Source organism: Enhydra lutris, unplaced genomic scaffold, assembly GCF_002288905.1.
Source record: "Enhydra lutris kenyoni isolate GAN:26980312 unplaced genomic scaffold, ASM228890v2 scaffoldscaffold14, whole genome shotgun sequence".
Lineage (NCBI taxonomy): Eukaryota > Metazoa > Chordata > Mammalia > Carnivora > Mustelidae > Enhydra > Enhydra lutris.
The window spans coordinates 33191634-33199392 of record NW_019154098.1 but is presented as its reverse complement, the minus strand read 5'-3'; positions in this window follow the sequence as shown (position 1 = coordinate 33199392).

Genomic DNA, 7759 nt, shown 5'->3' with positions numbered 1-7759 from the left:
TGGAGGGCAGGGATGTGCCTTTCTTTGGTTGAAGCGTGAGGACGTTCAGGGTTGAGTAGCTGCTGGTGAAGACTTTTCTAGGTCTTCCTTAAGTATAGCTGTATATTCAATACTGAAACAGTAACTGTAACTTACCCCCTTCGGAAGTTAGGAAAGGCATTGTTACTCTTGCAATTTAAAGGAAAAAATGAGATACCATTTCCCTGGGAAAGAAGCTACCCTGCCCGGTTTTCTTCCCACATTTGCTGCCACCCAGACGCCGTGGCAGACAGCGCGGGACTGTGTCTCCCGGAGGCTGGTGCGGGGTTTACGAGGCAGGTACAGGAGAGCCAGAGCTGTGCGCCACCGGAGGAGAATTCTTTTATGTGTGCTCTCCCCCTTTTGGCTTACCCTATAACTTCTGCTTGTAAAGGTGCTTGCTTTTATTCTATTGTAGGCTTTGTTGCCAAAGGCAGAGGATATTTTCTTTTTAAGAGAGCCCTTAGATGCTTCCTCCAGGTCGCGACGCTGGGTGGATAAGCTGACTTTGTTATCAACCGGCGCCCTACCTGCTCTCCTAACTCTGTGGAGAGTAAGTGTTCTTGAAAGTATAGCTATATAGAGTGCCTCTGTGTCTTTAGACACTCTTGTAATGTGCTGGTATAAAGTAAAAGTCTTTTTGAAGATATAGTTTATGGGGAAGTGCTTTCTGGGGCCTCTTGAGATGATCACAAGTACTGAATCAACGTGCGTTTATAGTGCTTTAATGACAGCACAGAACACTTGTTACGAAGGGACCCTTTGCTCCGTATCCGAGGGCAGGTCACAGTCAGAGGGAAGTGAGCTTGTTGCTTCTGCTTGTGCCTCCACGCACCAAGTCCCCTTCATCGGGCTAGGCTTTGGCAACTACAGGTGTGTTTTCCTTCATCCCCCAAAGATGAAAGAGATCTGCCAGAATGGAAATTTGGAGAATTACATATACACCTGCGAAATTAGGCAAATTCTTATAAAGTTGGTATCCCTGCTGATACAGGGGAGCCACAACAATGCTTTGTTTTGTGGGAGGATTTTTTTTTTTTTTCTGGCTGTGCAAATAACCTGCGTGCAGGACCGTACAGGCTTAGAGAAAATATTCATCATTATTTACCGTGTCAAACCCAGATGGAAGACCAAATTGGCAGCATTCCAGGAGAAGGAGGCCACACCTATTTGTGAAAAATGGAACAGATTTCTGGAGCTGCCCTCACCTTGACTCCTTGGTTCGAGGTGGTGGTGCCAGGACACGCAGCACTGAGAGCCCTTTATGGAGGTTTGCAGCGAGGGTTGGCCGCGATGCTGCTCTGTAAAACCCCACAGATCGCACTTGGGTTGTGTGCTGTCCTGATTATAAGGGCTTGGAGCAAGGGATGACGAGCAGGGGGATGTGCGTGACCTGGCTGGGACCACTGGCTGCGGATTGACTGATTGGCCAGCTCTGTCCAGCAGAGTGCCCTTCCTCTTATCACTTGAAATGGTAGATCCCCAAAAGAGGAGGAGGAGGAGAACACTGTGCTGGTTGAGGCCCCTGGTCTTGAAGACCCTCAAACAGTTAGACTTTAATTTTTAAAAAACTGAGATGCTGTCTCATTTCCATAAAGGCTTTCTTTCTATACCATAGCCAGACGTGTAGGAGGGGTTCGTTGGTAAAACAACTCCCTGGTCAGTTTGCATCATCAGGACTCCTAGAAGGGCACAGAGAAGCAACATTTGGGATCAGCCCCAAATGGCTACAGTCCATAGCAATGCCATCCCGGAGTCTCTGAAACGATGTGATTTGAGCAGTTTCTGGACACTCTAGCGTTATTCGGGACCACACTTAACCAGAACTGAGGAAGTAAAACTAACCTGCTGCTTCTCAGAAGTGACTACACCGAGTGACCCAGGTGAAAAGTAGTCTGATTCTAGACCACCTGCTGCTGTACACAGGCGTTCATCCACCAGGAAGCCTGTATGAAATAAATGCAAGATGTTATACTGTTTCTACGAAATGACAATAATAAATATAATCGCTACAGTTGCAAAGTAACTTCTGTGTAGCATTTCTGTCCCTGCCTGGTTGAGCTCAAGGTGGACACGCATCACGATCACCTGCAGGCTTTGTGCAACCCAAATAGATGAGTCTCACCCCCAGAGTTTCTGAAATCAGATCTGAGGTCGAGTCTGGTAATTAATTTGGAATTTCTAACAAGTTCTCAGATGAGGCTAAGGCTTCTGGTCTAAGAATGACACTTGGAGAGCCGCTGTTTGCTGACAAACTCACTGTAATCAGCTGTTGACGTCAGGCATCATTTCAAGAGCAGTTATTTTATAATTTTCCCCAGAAGGTTCAGTCAACAATTCATTGTACAGATAATTGTTTTTAATAAAGCAGGGTAAGGATGGTGTTATTCGAATGAAGCATTAAAAAAGGGAAACTGGGGGCGCCTGGGTGGCTCAGTGGGTTAAGCCGCTGCCTTCGGCTCAGGTCATGATTTCAGGGTCCTGGGATCGAGTCCCGCTCTGCTCAGCAGGGAGCCTGCTTCCTCCTCTCTCTCTCTCTCTCTCTGCCTGCCTCTCTGCCTACTTGTGATCTGGCTGTCAAATAAATAAATGAAATCTTTAAAAAAATAGAAAAAAAGGGAAACTGATCTATTTGGTGAGATGGAAGTGAGATTCAAACTTTATTAGTTGAGAAGAAAAAAAGTTTGTATATACAATGACCCAAATATGATGGAAATGGTTTTGTTGATTTTTCTCTTCTAATTACATTTTCCCCCACATATCCTTGCAGTGAATTGATATTTTTCCTTCATTTCCTGCATGTAGCTATACCTCCTGGATGTTTTCATATGAGTATGTTGCATATGAGACAAAGAAATAGATACTACATGTTTTTAAGGACCATGCTTGATTCATCTTTGCTGTAAGAAATTGTATAAGAAAGTTAGTCATCAGAGTGCTTTGTTTAGTATCCACTAGGCTAGTGCTTTTGTGACTGACTTTACAAACCAACATACACATTATCTTTGATTTGCTTTAGGAAGAGAGATATATATCCAATCTAGAGTCAAGAGATTATAAGTGCTTTTTCTCTATTCTTTTATATCTCCCCTTAAATAGGATCATTTTTAAAAATCACATCTCTTTTGCTTGTACTAATTTCACTTCGTTATGAAAGTATGTAGGACACTGTCAACTAGTTTTGCAGAATTCACTTTGTTAGATAAGACTACTGACCATAGCTTGATGGTGCTTTGACCTTTCTAAAAAAAGTATATATTGAGGTAGTCCCAGTAGTTCATTTTTGCTTTTTTTTCCCTTGCCTCAGCAGACATATCTAGGAAAATGTTACTGTGGCTAGTGTCAGAGAAATTACTGCCTGTGTTCTCTTCTAGGATTTTTATGGTTTCAGGCCTGATATTTAGGTGTTTAATCCATTTTGAGTTTATTTCTGTATATGGTGTTAGAAAGTGGTCCAGTTTCATTCTTTTGCATGTAGCTGTCCAGTTTTCCCAGCACTATTTTTTGAAGAGACTGTCTTTGCCTCACTGCCTCTTCTTGCCTTCTTTGTCATAGATTCATTGACTGTAAAAGCCTGGGTTTTTTTTTTAGGGGCTGTCTATTTCGTTCCATTGATCTAAGTGTCTGTTTTTGTACCAGTACCATACTGTTTGGGTTACTGTAGCTCTGTAGTTAAGGACTACGTAGTATATCATGAAATCTGGAATTGGGATACAGGCTTCCAGCTGTGGAATGGATAAGCCACAAGAATAAAAGGTATAGGATAGGGAATAGAGTCAATGGTATTATAATAGCATTGTATGGTGACAGATTTGGTACACTTGTGGGGACTGTAGCATAACATATGGAGAAGTTGAATCACTGGGCACACCTGAAACTTGTGTGACATTGTGTGTCATATAAAAAAAATAAAAGAAAGAAAATATATATTTTTCTTGCATACGTTTATAAGGTTATAACTTTCGATTAGTTTATTTAACAAACAGTTCTCAGCCACGTATCACATATAAGAGGTTCTGTTGGATAGATTCAGATCCTTTCCTTTCTTACTCATAGTGCTTTTAAAAATCCAATGTACTATACACACATCTTGGGTAATGTGTGATGTTTCTGTTGTGACAGCAGTATTCACTTGGGGGAAAAATTCCTGCTTGCCTGATCCCACATCCCCAACCCAGCCAGCAGGATGAGGGCGATTGGTACCTCCTTTGACTAACCAGGAAGAAACCATGGATTTCACACTGTCAAGTGGAATAAACTTCCTCCAACAATATAATTAGTAATAATTTAACACTGTGTGTCTCGATATTTCTTAAAAATGGCTCAGTATGCTCTCTGCCTGACTTGGTCTTCAATTTTATTACAAAAAGAATTATAATTTAACAGAAGAAATAAGAAAAATGCACTAATAACTAGAATTTAGGATAGCCAAGAAGTCTTTCCTGCCCTCACTGTGTTAAAATGGAACTTCTTTTTTAAAAAATAAAATTCAGCCCTTGTGCGCATAAAGTGCGTCTCCTTAGCTAGATGATCCAGCCCCTTCTGCTGGGGCCATCCGTCTTGTACCTGTGGTTATCCCAGTATTTAACACGGTGCCTACCATGTTCTTCACCCTCAATAAATACTGCTTAAATGAATAAAGAAAGAATGAACAAATGAATACATGAAAGTCTCATAAAGAGAACAAAATAATGTATAAGCGTTTCATCTTTTGTGCTTATTACCAATTAGGGGCTTTTTATTATTGAAATACATCACAATCATATAAAAATATATTGTTTTAGTAATGAATATACTCTCATATTTCTTTATGATAGAGTTACCATCTTCAATAAACTGAGAATCGCTTTATGGGGCTCTGGAGGGAGACCTGATTACAAAATATTTGAATTTCAATGCCATCTCTGTCACTGACTTCCTGGGTCAATGCACAAGGCATTTACTAATGAACTGAATTTTTTCAACGCCTGAGTTTCTTCCTGAGAGTAGTCATTAGAGATTCTAGTTCAAATTTGTCATATTTCCTCATCTGACTTTATGTTTCCTGTGGTATCAGTGGTTAGGCTACTGTGTAAGATTAGTTGCTGCTTCCTAGGTTTGTATATGTTCTAAGCAAAACTGCTATTTTCTTGTTAACTTTATATTCAGTTAATGTGAAGTTTCCCAAAGCAAAGCATTTGAGGGCAGGGGGAACTGAAGAATTCAAATTGTTTTCAGATTTGTGCATAAGAAGTATTAATACTTCCATCTATAAAAATGACCAAAGACCTTGCAGCGGAGAATATTACTCTATTTTTATAAAATCAAAGAGTTCGTTTTTTTCTCCCAAAGAAACAATTTTGACCCCCTTCTCTCCTTATGCAATGGAATATGGTCAGATTGAACCCTCCATTAAAAATTCTCTAGTATCTTTTTTTTTTTTGCATTAACATTTCAAAACTCAATTTAAATATTCACAGATCTCGGTTTTAATAAACTTAACAAAATTCAGGTAATTTCCTTCGACTTTTTAGATTGAAGGACAACAGTTGGTGTAGATATAAAAAAGATGTGCAGCTATGAGCAAAGCCCAAAATCAATTATATATAAGAAATAACATAACACATGGAAAGAAATTAATCAAAAAGAAGAATTTCCGCTATATGATTCTCTGGTCTGCTACCTGCAGGCAACAAATGCAAATGAAAAAAATCAACATTCTTCTGGCAGATAAGAGAAAAATTAATAAAAATGTTTCCTTCCTACTAGATCCCCTGATGCAGCTATTGTTGAAAGTGAGTGACTGCAGGAAGAACTTGGTCGTTTACTATTTTTTTTTTTTAGACTACAGAAATAAGGCTTTATTCTTGCTGTTAAGCTCAATTACATGAGTTAGTTTGGATTTGCACTGTCCAAAGAGATCCCTCTTCCCTGCCCCTTCTCATTAAATGGTGCTGTGGGATATGCATGAGACAAATGTAATAGGAACCGAGGGAGAAGCATTTTGAGGTGTGCCTACAGGGTAATGATGATTCATAAGGAATTCTGAGTGTAACAGCTGAAAACTCTAAGAGAGGAATGACTGAGAGCCACAAAATCTGCCCCAGATCAAATTAATAAAAAGATGTTAGTACTCTGAAGATAGAAATGTTCCTACTTCCCAGCGAGATGGGAAGGGGCACACTTTTGTGGATTTCTGGTTTTTGACTTAGAGTTGTTATTTACTATTTCTGATTGAATGGGCAGGCCATCTATGTACAAAATGTATGGAACCTAAAATCTTTCTTAAAATCATCTTACTAGATGTAAAATCTTTCTTACGTTGTGTGTTTTATGAAAATCGTTCTGAATTTAACAAGGAGCTATGAGGCTAGAATAGAGGGGTATTAGACAATAAGATATCCAATTTAAATATCAGTCCACCACCTCATTTCCATCACATATAGAAAATGTAACATAATTTTAGAACGGAAATTCTATTTTAACTCCTTTTACCTATCAATTAAAATACAGTATGCCTGTATAGAATTTTGGCACATTTGTGTATTGCATATTAAATGTGACCCAGGATTTTTCTATCCCTAGTTTATATTTTCGTATTTACCTGTTGAAAGGTAGCATCACGTGATAAATGTGGCTCAATTATTATGTAATAATTAAAGCATGAATATATGTTATTGCTTAAATTTTCCCATTTAAGATCTCTATGTTTTATATATATTAGAAGGCTTTGATACCTTCTCATTTCTTTGTCTGAGTATATCTTTTGCACATGACTTTAAAAGAGCATGAAATAGGAGTTGGCAACTTAGGGACAACATCATTTTCGTTTTCACTAATTTATTAAGATTTTGAGAAATTTATTCCATTATTCCAGTGGTATGCATTCTTTGTTCTGTGCTTGAGTGAAATTATAAAGTTTGTGGTGGAAGTTTTAATATTAATAGCACTATCAGATATAAAAATGATCTGAAGTGTCATACATTAAGAAACACCGTAATAAAAAGGTTTGGAAATATTTGTATGTTTTCGGAAGAAACTCACCTAGTAGAATTTCTGAGCACGTTATGATGGATTATTGTAATTATTGGGAATGATAATATTTTAATGCGACTTTCTTCCCACCTGTCAGTTGCAATCAACACTGCCCAGTATTCTGAAACAGTCTCATTTTGCTAGGTGGCTAGTCTTGTGCAGCCTCTAGAATGCTTAGAATATTAATGCATGGAGAGGAGATTGAATGCTTTCTATAGTTCCATTATGACAATGTGTTTTTCGTGTTTTAATCAGAAGGCACGCAAAACCAAATTGAAATAATTTCTAATAAATTAATGCCAGTGAGTGCTTAAGAGAAAGGACATCTTTTGGGGGAGAGTGCATCAAAACCATAGAATTTGGCATTTCTTTCTCTTCTTCATACTTGGCAATGTATATTAATTTCTGCATAATTTAATTTCTTTCTTGGGTGCTTTATTCTGAAGTGCTTTGAATTTCTATGAACGGAGACAATGTGACATTAAGGTGAGGGTTGGTCTGATTTATAGTAGGCTGCCATGGTAGGAAGTTACTGATTGAGACAACATATGTTGGAAGACACATATATTTGATTTGATATTTGGTCCTTACCATTTCTTGCATGTCGTCATAGTATTGATTATTTTGATCTTCTTTCCTCTGAATTCATATATATATTTTTTTTCTTTTTTTCCCTTCACGTGTCCTTTGTCACCTTCTAGCTCTTACTGCAGTGGCTGTGGATGGC